Source organism: Gasterosteus aculeatus, chromosome 9, assembly GCF_964276395.1.
Source record: "Gasterosteus aculeatus chromosome 9, fGasAcu3.hap1.1, whole genome shotgun sequence".
Taxonomy (NCBI): domain Eukaryota; kingdom Metazoa; phylum Chordata; class Actinopteri; order Perciformes; family Gasterosteidae; genus Gasterosteus; species Gasterosteus aculeatus.
The window spans coordinates 3,206,768-3,215,853 of NC_135696.1; positions in this window are offsets into that span (position 1 = coordinate 3,206,768).

A 9,086-nucleotide genomic window follows, 5' to 3' on the forward strand; every position below is an offset into this window, starting at 1 on the left:
ACTGCAGCATGATGGTGACTCGAGAGGCTTATAATAGTTATTAGAGCAGCCTGATAATAAAGAATTGCAGTAATCAAGTCGAGAAAATTACAAATGATCAATTTTGATCTACTTTGAGACATGAAGTGCCTGATTTTTGATTGATATTACTTAGATGAAGCAGACTTCGAGGACTGTCTTTTTTCATCTGACAGTTAAAGGAAACATGGTCAAAGATAACACAAGGATCTTTACAGTGCTACTGGATACCAAAGCAATGCCATTTAGAAAAAACTATATATCACTAGACAACTGACTTTGAAGGTGCTCCGGGCCTAATAAAACATCATCAAAGCTTTGTTCTATGTATCAAATTTATATTGGGAGGAAATTACAATTAATCATCTGTCCACTAAATAGGACATCATGTATCACTGGCTATATTTCTACTACAATTCATACTATTAGTGCCACTTTTGTTCTTAAATAATTCTGCAGTAACTTTTTTGCTGTAAATCATGTTATTTACGTACCACCCGAGTCAAGAGAGGATGATGCTAATGGCAGTGAGGATGATTGGCGGCCAGAAAAAGGAGAAAATGATCGTATAGTGACAACAGAGCTGAGGATGCAAATGCTGGGTGGTAGAGGAAACTGAAGCAACCCCAAAACACAAGCAGAAATATCTGGGAGCCAAAAGCAACCAGTTTGTGAGAGATTTGCCTCCTGGAGAGTGGAAAGTGAATGTAGAGGGAACAGAACCAATAGATTTCCTTATGCATTTATTTCCCAAAGAGCTGATGCACTCCAAAATGGAAATGAAAACCTTCCTAGGGATAAACCTGGTCATGTCATACATCAGATCAAGAATATACTGGTCATCAGAGGAAGGGCTTGGTCTTGATTTGATAGCAGGTGCAACGCCATTAGTAGATTGCAGCAGATTCTGAGGTACATTCACTTTGTTGATAATTACTCACAGGCCCCTGGAAATGCTGATATGCTCTTCAAAATCCGACCAGTGTTAGAAGGAAAACCTTCTGCACAACAGCCAGTCCAGAAGAACTTCGATTCGATAGATGAGCATATAATTCCGTTCAAGGGCAGTCTGTCTATCAAGCAGTACATCACCAAAAAAAAACCTGGGGTGTGAAAGAGTAGGTGAGAGCAGGATCCTCTGGATACATTCAAAGATTTTAGGAGTATCAGGATTCAGTTGCTCATGGTCAGATCAGTCAATTGGGAATGGCTGCAGATGTAGTCATGAATCACAAGATGTTTTTTGACAATTTCTCTACTAAACTCTTTCAAAGCTTAAAAATGTCCCCTTTGATATTGCTTATTGTTAGGGCTGGCTCAGGTTAGCCTGGACCTTAGTTAAGCTGCTATGGGCCTAGACTGCCGCGGGACACCGAACTCCTCTCTCACCTTCTTTCCCAGAGTTTTTTGCTTTCTCGCCTTACAGGTCTCTGTAGATCGTAGTTTCGTCTGGACCCTGGTCCTGACTCCTGTCTGGCCCGCGGACCGCTTCTAACACCATTGATATTCCCATTTCTATTGCTGTAAACATTAATGCGCATCACTAAATTTGTGCTTTCTCGCCTCACAGGTATCCATGGATCATGGTTCTATATGGACCCTGTTCCTGCCTCCTACCGTGGCCCTGTTGATACTTGCTACTGCTATCATCATCATTACTATTTTAAATAATTATCATATAATATTACTGGCATCATAAACCAACATTACCCTTTCCTAAAGTCTTTGTGCTTTCCCTCCTCACAGGCTTCTGTGGACGGTGGTTCTATCGGATTGTGGTTGTCCCTGCAGTGGTCCTGCCGTAAAACTGGCTTACTACTCGCAATTATTTGAATCATTTCTGTCATAGGAATTGAATGTATTGTACATAATTTACATTGTTCATTCTGCACACATCCATTGTAGTCTGTCCATCCCGGGAGAGGGATCCTCCTCTGACGTTCTCCCTAAGGTTTCTTCCCTTCTTTCCCCACGGAAGGGTTTTTCAGTTTTTCCTATGCCGATGTGAGGGTTTCGGGACAGAGATCTGTACAGACTGTAAAGCCCTCTGAGACAAATTTCGAATTTTGGGCTAAACAAAATAAAATGAATTGAATTGAATTTAGGCATTGAAGCACCAGAGCATCTATGGCATTGGTACATAGAGAATCAACAGGCTCCATGGAGCTCAACTAAAACCGAAGAGTGAAAAGAAACTCAAGAAAGAAGGACGACATCCCCACCAGGCCCTGAGATGGAGCAGGAAAGTAAAGAAAATGCTCAACTTCCAAAAAGACATTTTCTGTGAAGTTGTATAATAATAAAATTGGAGGAGTAGATCTCATGGATCAATGTGTCACAATATATCCCACAAACGTAAAAACAAACGGTGGTACATCAGAGTGTTCGTCACTTCTTGGACGTGACCAGTGTGAGTGCCTTACACATCTACAAAATACCTGGTCTGGAACAGAAGGATCTTCTGCACTTCAAGGCATCTCATTCTTCAAAGCACAGAGCAGTGGCCGAAGCCCCCCTGAGATCAGGTTTGGTTCTGGAAACCAGTGGCCCCAGCTCACTGAAGCATGGAATGCCAACAAATGCAGTGATGCTGCATGTGTCGCAGTATAGAGTTGCCACCCTTTTGGCAATTAACACTAGGTGGCTGCAATTAGGTGCAAGTGGCACGCCTCCACCAGCTCTTCCTCTTGCACCTCTCTTCTGTGAAGTGCGTCATTTCCGGGCGACTAGATGCGTGGCGCTCTGTGCTCCTGTGGCGTATTTGCTTGGTGAGGGTCCCTCTCAACTTGCCGTTGTGGATACTATCTGATGGCTAACCCAAGTGTGGTCACAGGTAAATGCCAGCGACAGCCAGTGCCCTCTCCCTCCCTCCTGTGTGTAACCGTGTGTCCTAGAACAGTTATGTGTGTTTTTAAGTATACACGAGCAACCAGTTTTGAACTAACAGCATTTTTTTCTGTAATTAGGAGTTGTGATCAGCAGAATGGGGTAGCTGCTGTTTTGACTCTAGTGAAGTTTGTGTCTCCATGCACTCGTCTCCGCTGAAGCTCCACCTCTAGGGAAGCTTTGTGTCCGCGGCGTTCTTGGAGACTGGTGGTGGTGTCCTACCCCTTTGTTTGCAGTGTCCTGGGAAGCGGGTTCCTCACTACGTCGGGTGGTGCCTTGTACCTTCCAGATTATTTCTCGGAGTGAAATTCCCCGAGTGGCGTTGTTGGTTTTTCTTTAGTTCCCTTCCCCTTTTTCACCCTATCCTCGCCACACATGCACACACAGAACCAAGTACATCTGCATGCAGTGTCTTTTGGCTTTGTGTCCTGGGTGCTTTGTCAATTAGATGAATATAGCCTGCACATGTTATTTGTATATACAAGAGTGAATGGATACTGATGAAAAGATAAACATGAAGTGGAGTAGATATTGCAGTATGAGTGTTCTGGGGTAGTGCCTACCGCAGGGGGGCAACCACATTCTGCACTTTCACATTGGTGCTGTCAAACCCTCAAATGTCTCCTCTCTGCTATCAGTTGTCATTTCAGGACAATCTGATGTAACCCCCGCCCCCTCAGTTTGTCACCTCTTGTCAGTCATGCTCCTTTCATCATAGCAGCAACTCCCTTCACCACGAGTGTCCGGACTTCAGCGGGATCAGGCCTTAACTGACCTCAGCATTATTGAGCCTTGGTTAATTCAGGGTGGAGTCCAATCGCCAATGACTTTTCATATTCAGGAATTCATGACCTGATTGAAATACAACATACCCAGAATACTGTACAATGATCATGTACAACCCAAAGCGTAAAGCACTGATGTCACACCCGCTTCTCTTGCAGTTATTGAAAGTTATTCCAGGAAATACTAAACCATTAACTGTAGAGATAGGTGATTCAGGCTGAGGTAAAGAGTACAGCAGAGAGATAAATTAGCACATTTCTTCACGTAATAATTTGTGGAACATATGGGTATTGGTTTGATGATGTATAACTGTATCCATGGGGGTAATCGGCTTTTACATTTATCTGGCCGTGAGTTCCTGGCTCTGACTGGAGAAAGTGACATTTAATTTCCCATTTCTTCCTGACATGGAGCAGCTTTAAAATGAATTGCCTACACCATTAAAAGCACTGCATGGTGTTTAATGGCTAGATTATTGTGCATATTGTGCAGAAGATCCAGGTTCATGTGTGATGAACATAACAAGCTGTTTTGCAGTTCGGCCAGGATATTTGGATGTTAATTGGCCTGCTCTTTGCTGAGGTGGAGTCAGCCATTATTAAAAGTGACCTTTGGAGGGAGTCTGGAGGCATATTCCTTCCAACTGAAGTGTTTTATTCTGAAATCCCATTCAGGGTATCAAAGCATCATGTTTCTGTTTTGATCTGGGGCAAAGGTGTCTTTTCATCATTTGTGTTATCCTGAAAATCTTAAAGCTTAGTTTAGCTAGCTCAGTTTAGATGGCTGTGAATTATTAGTATACACAATGCTATGAACAATATCTTTATATATATATATATATATATATATATATATATTATATATATATATATATATATATTCTGTTACTGAAATGTCAATTATATTCCTAAAGACTTTAATTTTGCATGTCAATGTGTGTCTGCTTTAAGGACATGTTTTAATCACTGTGTGTGTGAAAGGGTGTATTTTAGACTATTGTAGAATTGTATTTTTTGTTAAACACCAAACTACATATGTGATCATCTTGGAGATTGAACATGTCTAACTAGCGACTGTTCCTGTTGTCCTCGTGCACTTTGCTCTGAACTCTCCCATCATTGGGCCGTGTTTGTGTTCCAACAATCTCCCCACATTTAGCCAGGACCAGGGCTGTAGTGGATGGTAAACGCCGTTTACGCACCTCTAGAATTTTGAAAATAGCGTTTACGCACCTATAAATAGCGTTTACGCACCTCAAAGTTCCCTGCGCCTTCCGTTGGAATAATCCGAAATAAACTTGGTGTAATTTTAAAACGGCTAAGACTACGTTTCCTATTGTTGAACATATAAACGCCGTAGTCTGAATCATGTTCATCTGCGCTGTATTACGGTCTGTGACCATCCAATCAGTGCCTTGCGGCTACAGCAGCGACAACAATCAGGATCCAGGAGGTGTGTAAACATACACGTTGTGGATCCGCCCAGTGGTCCCCAACCTTTTTTACCTCACGGACTGGTTTCATGTCAGACAATATTTCCCGGTCGAGAAGGTCCGACGGGGGGGGTGTAGTCGTCGTTGCGGGCGGAACGACCGACGGGGGGGGTAGTAGTCGCGTGCTCTGTGTTCGCTGGTCGTGCACGGTAAAAGGACAAGAAAAACGCCTGGTGACGCGTAGATTAGAAAACAAGTCAGTTCTCAATGTGAAAAAAAACATGCTGTAGGCTATTTATGATGACATAGGTAGTACATGAGTGTTCCTTTAACTTATGTTTTCAGTGTAATTGACAGGCTGCTTAACTGGTTAACTCTTAAATTCAACATATTTTTTCAGGCAGTGAGAGGACAGGCAATGACGCAGAGAGCACAGGGAGAGGAGAAACACCAGGTCCAATAGAGAGAAGCACAGAGGAACATGAACCCCAGAACACGTGTTCTGGGGTTCATGGCTCCTCTGTGCAAGGCAGGACCTGACGTCGAGGACAAGGAGGCCCTCTGGGCACATACTTTTTACAGTTTTCTTAAATTTAATAAACTACTAACACATGTATTCATTGTCATTGATTGCATATGACTTTTACTAATAAAATTATACAATATAGCCAGGACAGCCTTACAAGAGTGGCGACGCTTTGCGTTGCATCGCGTCGAGGTCTGTATGATCACAAAGTTCAGAGTTTACCCACCTCTAATTTTACCACTACAGCACTGGCCAGGACGTTTTCAAAACCACTGTAAAAAGTTGACTTTAGCCTACTTGAAAAAAGTCAGGTTGCCTCAAAATTTCTAAGTAAAGTCGCTCATTAATTTTAAGTTGTTAATGCTTAAAATAACTGAGTTTAGGCAACTCATGAAACTCCAGTAAACATTAGTATAGTTAACTAAAATTATTATTTATGGTGACAGTAAATAGTCAGTTCAGACATCTTAAAGATCTAAGTTATATTAGGTATGCAGTACTAATAAGAAAAAGTTCTTTACTAATCCAACCACTCACTTTACTAAGAAATAATCAGGAAACCAATTGCCTTAAAATCTTCAAGTAAGCTCAACTAGAAACTAAGTTCAGAAACAAAGATAGAGACCAGTTATAGAAGACAAGTTTAAGAAAGATTTGTCCACACATTTTCGGAATCTCAAACAACATGATTAAAAATGCTGGACATATTTTGAAATGTGACCATTTTGCTCAAACTCCTACTGGCATTTGAAAGATACCACACGCACAGAAAAAAAAGTCTGTCCTATCCAATGTAACTGTTAGACTATAGGCAATTAATCAAATATGAATCAACGTTCTGTTACTTGTGAAAGGATGTGTTAGCTGCCATAGTAGGTGGGGAAAACGCACCGGAGCTAAATATCATTTCATAGTTTGACAGTAGGCTACACTAAATTATGTTTCTGAAATGAGAAATACGGCAATGCAGTACCAGAATCTTGCTCTTATTGGTTGTGGGGGAAACCTGCAAATTTCATTTAGACCACAAAATTGGCTGTTGCTGTTACCACGGAGACAGAAAACCGGAGATCTTAACATTGTGGAGAACATTCGTTCGTTGGCTTATTTCAAATCACATTTACTGAAAGAGCTGGAAATATTTGTTATGTTTGTTGTTTGATTTGTTTCTAATAAACTTATGTTTGTATTCACTGTTGCCCTATAAATAAATAAATAAAAACAGCTGAAGCCCCCCTAAACTGTTCTTTACCATCTCTACCACTTGGCCCAGCTATGTTGTTCTAAAGAAATCCACTTCATGTTACGGTTTTAAGAAGTGTGCCTTCTTCAAATTTCTCTCTAGACATTTATTGAAAATTAACGGGACGCATATTCATTCAGCATATTACAGCTCACAATGTTTTATTGAACAGAATTATTAAACATTATATAATAAACGTAAAAAGAAAAGGATAAAAATAATTTCTCAAAAATGTGCTCTGCCAAACAGTTGAATCACTCCATAAGAAAAAAAAACAAAGTTAAGCTACTGCAAATAAGTCGCCCTTAATTATGAAACAAACATATCTAAATTATTCATTGTTGTTTATAAAGCAAATTACCGTAAACAATTAAAAACAGTTTTGAATTGTGAAATTTACGATCGCCAAAAAACATCCTGTGATGTGTTACGTCATTTTTACTGTGAAGTTCTGGCAACCAAAGCTGTCAGTATTTTACCAGATTATCAGTGGATTTCTTTTTTTTTTTTTTTTTTTTACAGTTAAAGGGTTAATTTCCCTGATATGCACATAATTTATGGACATGAACGCAGAAGTGAGTGTGCAGTTGAATAACCGAAGGGAAAAAGAAACACTCCCTAGGGGGGTGTCGCGCTGTTTATGCATGGAGTGTGCCTACCTTCACCTGCAAAAATGTCATGAGAGCCATGAACCGACCTAGAAGAGATGCAACGAGAGCACAAAGAACCATTGAATGACTAATGAATCCATTCAGAATGGCTTCAAAACTACAGATGAAAACCCCAACAAGTACGAAGAGACACCAAAGCAAAGAGATGTGAGCACCACAAGTCACACAGTTGGCGTCTTGCTCCTGTGTAAGAGTGTGGGGGGGCTTTTGTATGTCTGGGCCTCACAAAATGTGTATTGAATCAATCTGGATTAAAAAAACAGACCAGTCTTCTAGTGAATAAAAAGACAACATCCAAGCAGAGAGAAAGGGACACTGTCTTACATTTAATACTGATGTAAGGTTAACTGCAATACAATGCAAGCCAAAGGAACAACAGTCACCATTGTGCGGAACTATCAGGCTTCATCATAACTGCCAATTATTTCCTAGATTCCTTGATAATTCTTTCATCAATTGGAGACCATGGAAATAGAATTTCACAAAGAGCTGACTAATGAATTGTTTGTGTGATCAATGCTCATTAAATGTTTCATCAAGTTCTTATGTGTAAACAGGAGAAAAACTATTCGGTTGTGGGCAATTCAAGGCAAATAAGTCATTATCACTACTTCTCCCTCAAGTGGTTACGATAATGTCGTTGTGTGCACGAGCCCCGGATGTCTTTTGGACCGTGGGCCTGGTTGATTTAAAATGTGAGATATTGTACAAATGACCACAGCAATTTTCTGGTTGAGAAATATACTAAAAATACCTCAGGAAAGACTGAGATCAAACATATGCAGGAATTGTCTTGGGAACCAAGTGCTACGGAGCCAGAAAACAGATAATCACAATGTGAGGGGTCAGGACCTCGACTCAGGTGCAGAGCAATAAGGCAACCAAAAAAACTTCTTTCCAGGTTTGGAACCTTTTACTTGCAGAATAAAGTAATAAGATCCAAAAGGCATCACAGGCACACTTCACACGCTCTTGTAGAACAAAAAAAAAGGAAAAAGGCCTGGCAATGAAGTAAAAAAAAAGATAACCACAAACCAACACTGGGAATACCTGACTACAAAACATGCAACTCTGGGAGGGACGAAAGATAACCTGACACGGACATGTTGGGGACTGAGGCTTAAATACAGGTGGAGGTAATTGCAAACTAAACTCAGCTGTGGGGAGAGACGAAGGGTGAGGAACTAAATACAGGAAGTGCATTGGTTGCAAAAATAAAACAGGAAGTTAATCCTCATCGACTCTGCGAGTTGTCACACACAAGCAGACTTTGCAGCCATGCACATATTCAGCATTGATTCAAGAGGCATAAATATGCAAATGAAGACAAAGAACTTGACTGCGTTTACAAAATATGAGTCAAAGTCACAAAGAGGCAGGGGAAGTGTTCCCCGAATATCCACACGAGTTGTTAGTCCTTTTTGCGGTGATAAAACTGTCACTGAATCAAAGTGTGTTTTAGATTTTTAGGGATAAATGTAAAAGGTAAATGATTAAATAACCAACTAGATGATTCTTTTCGCT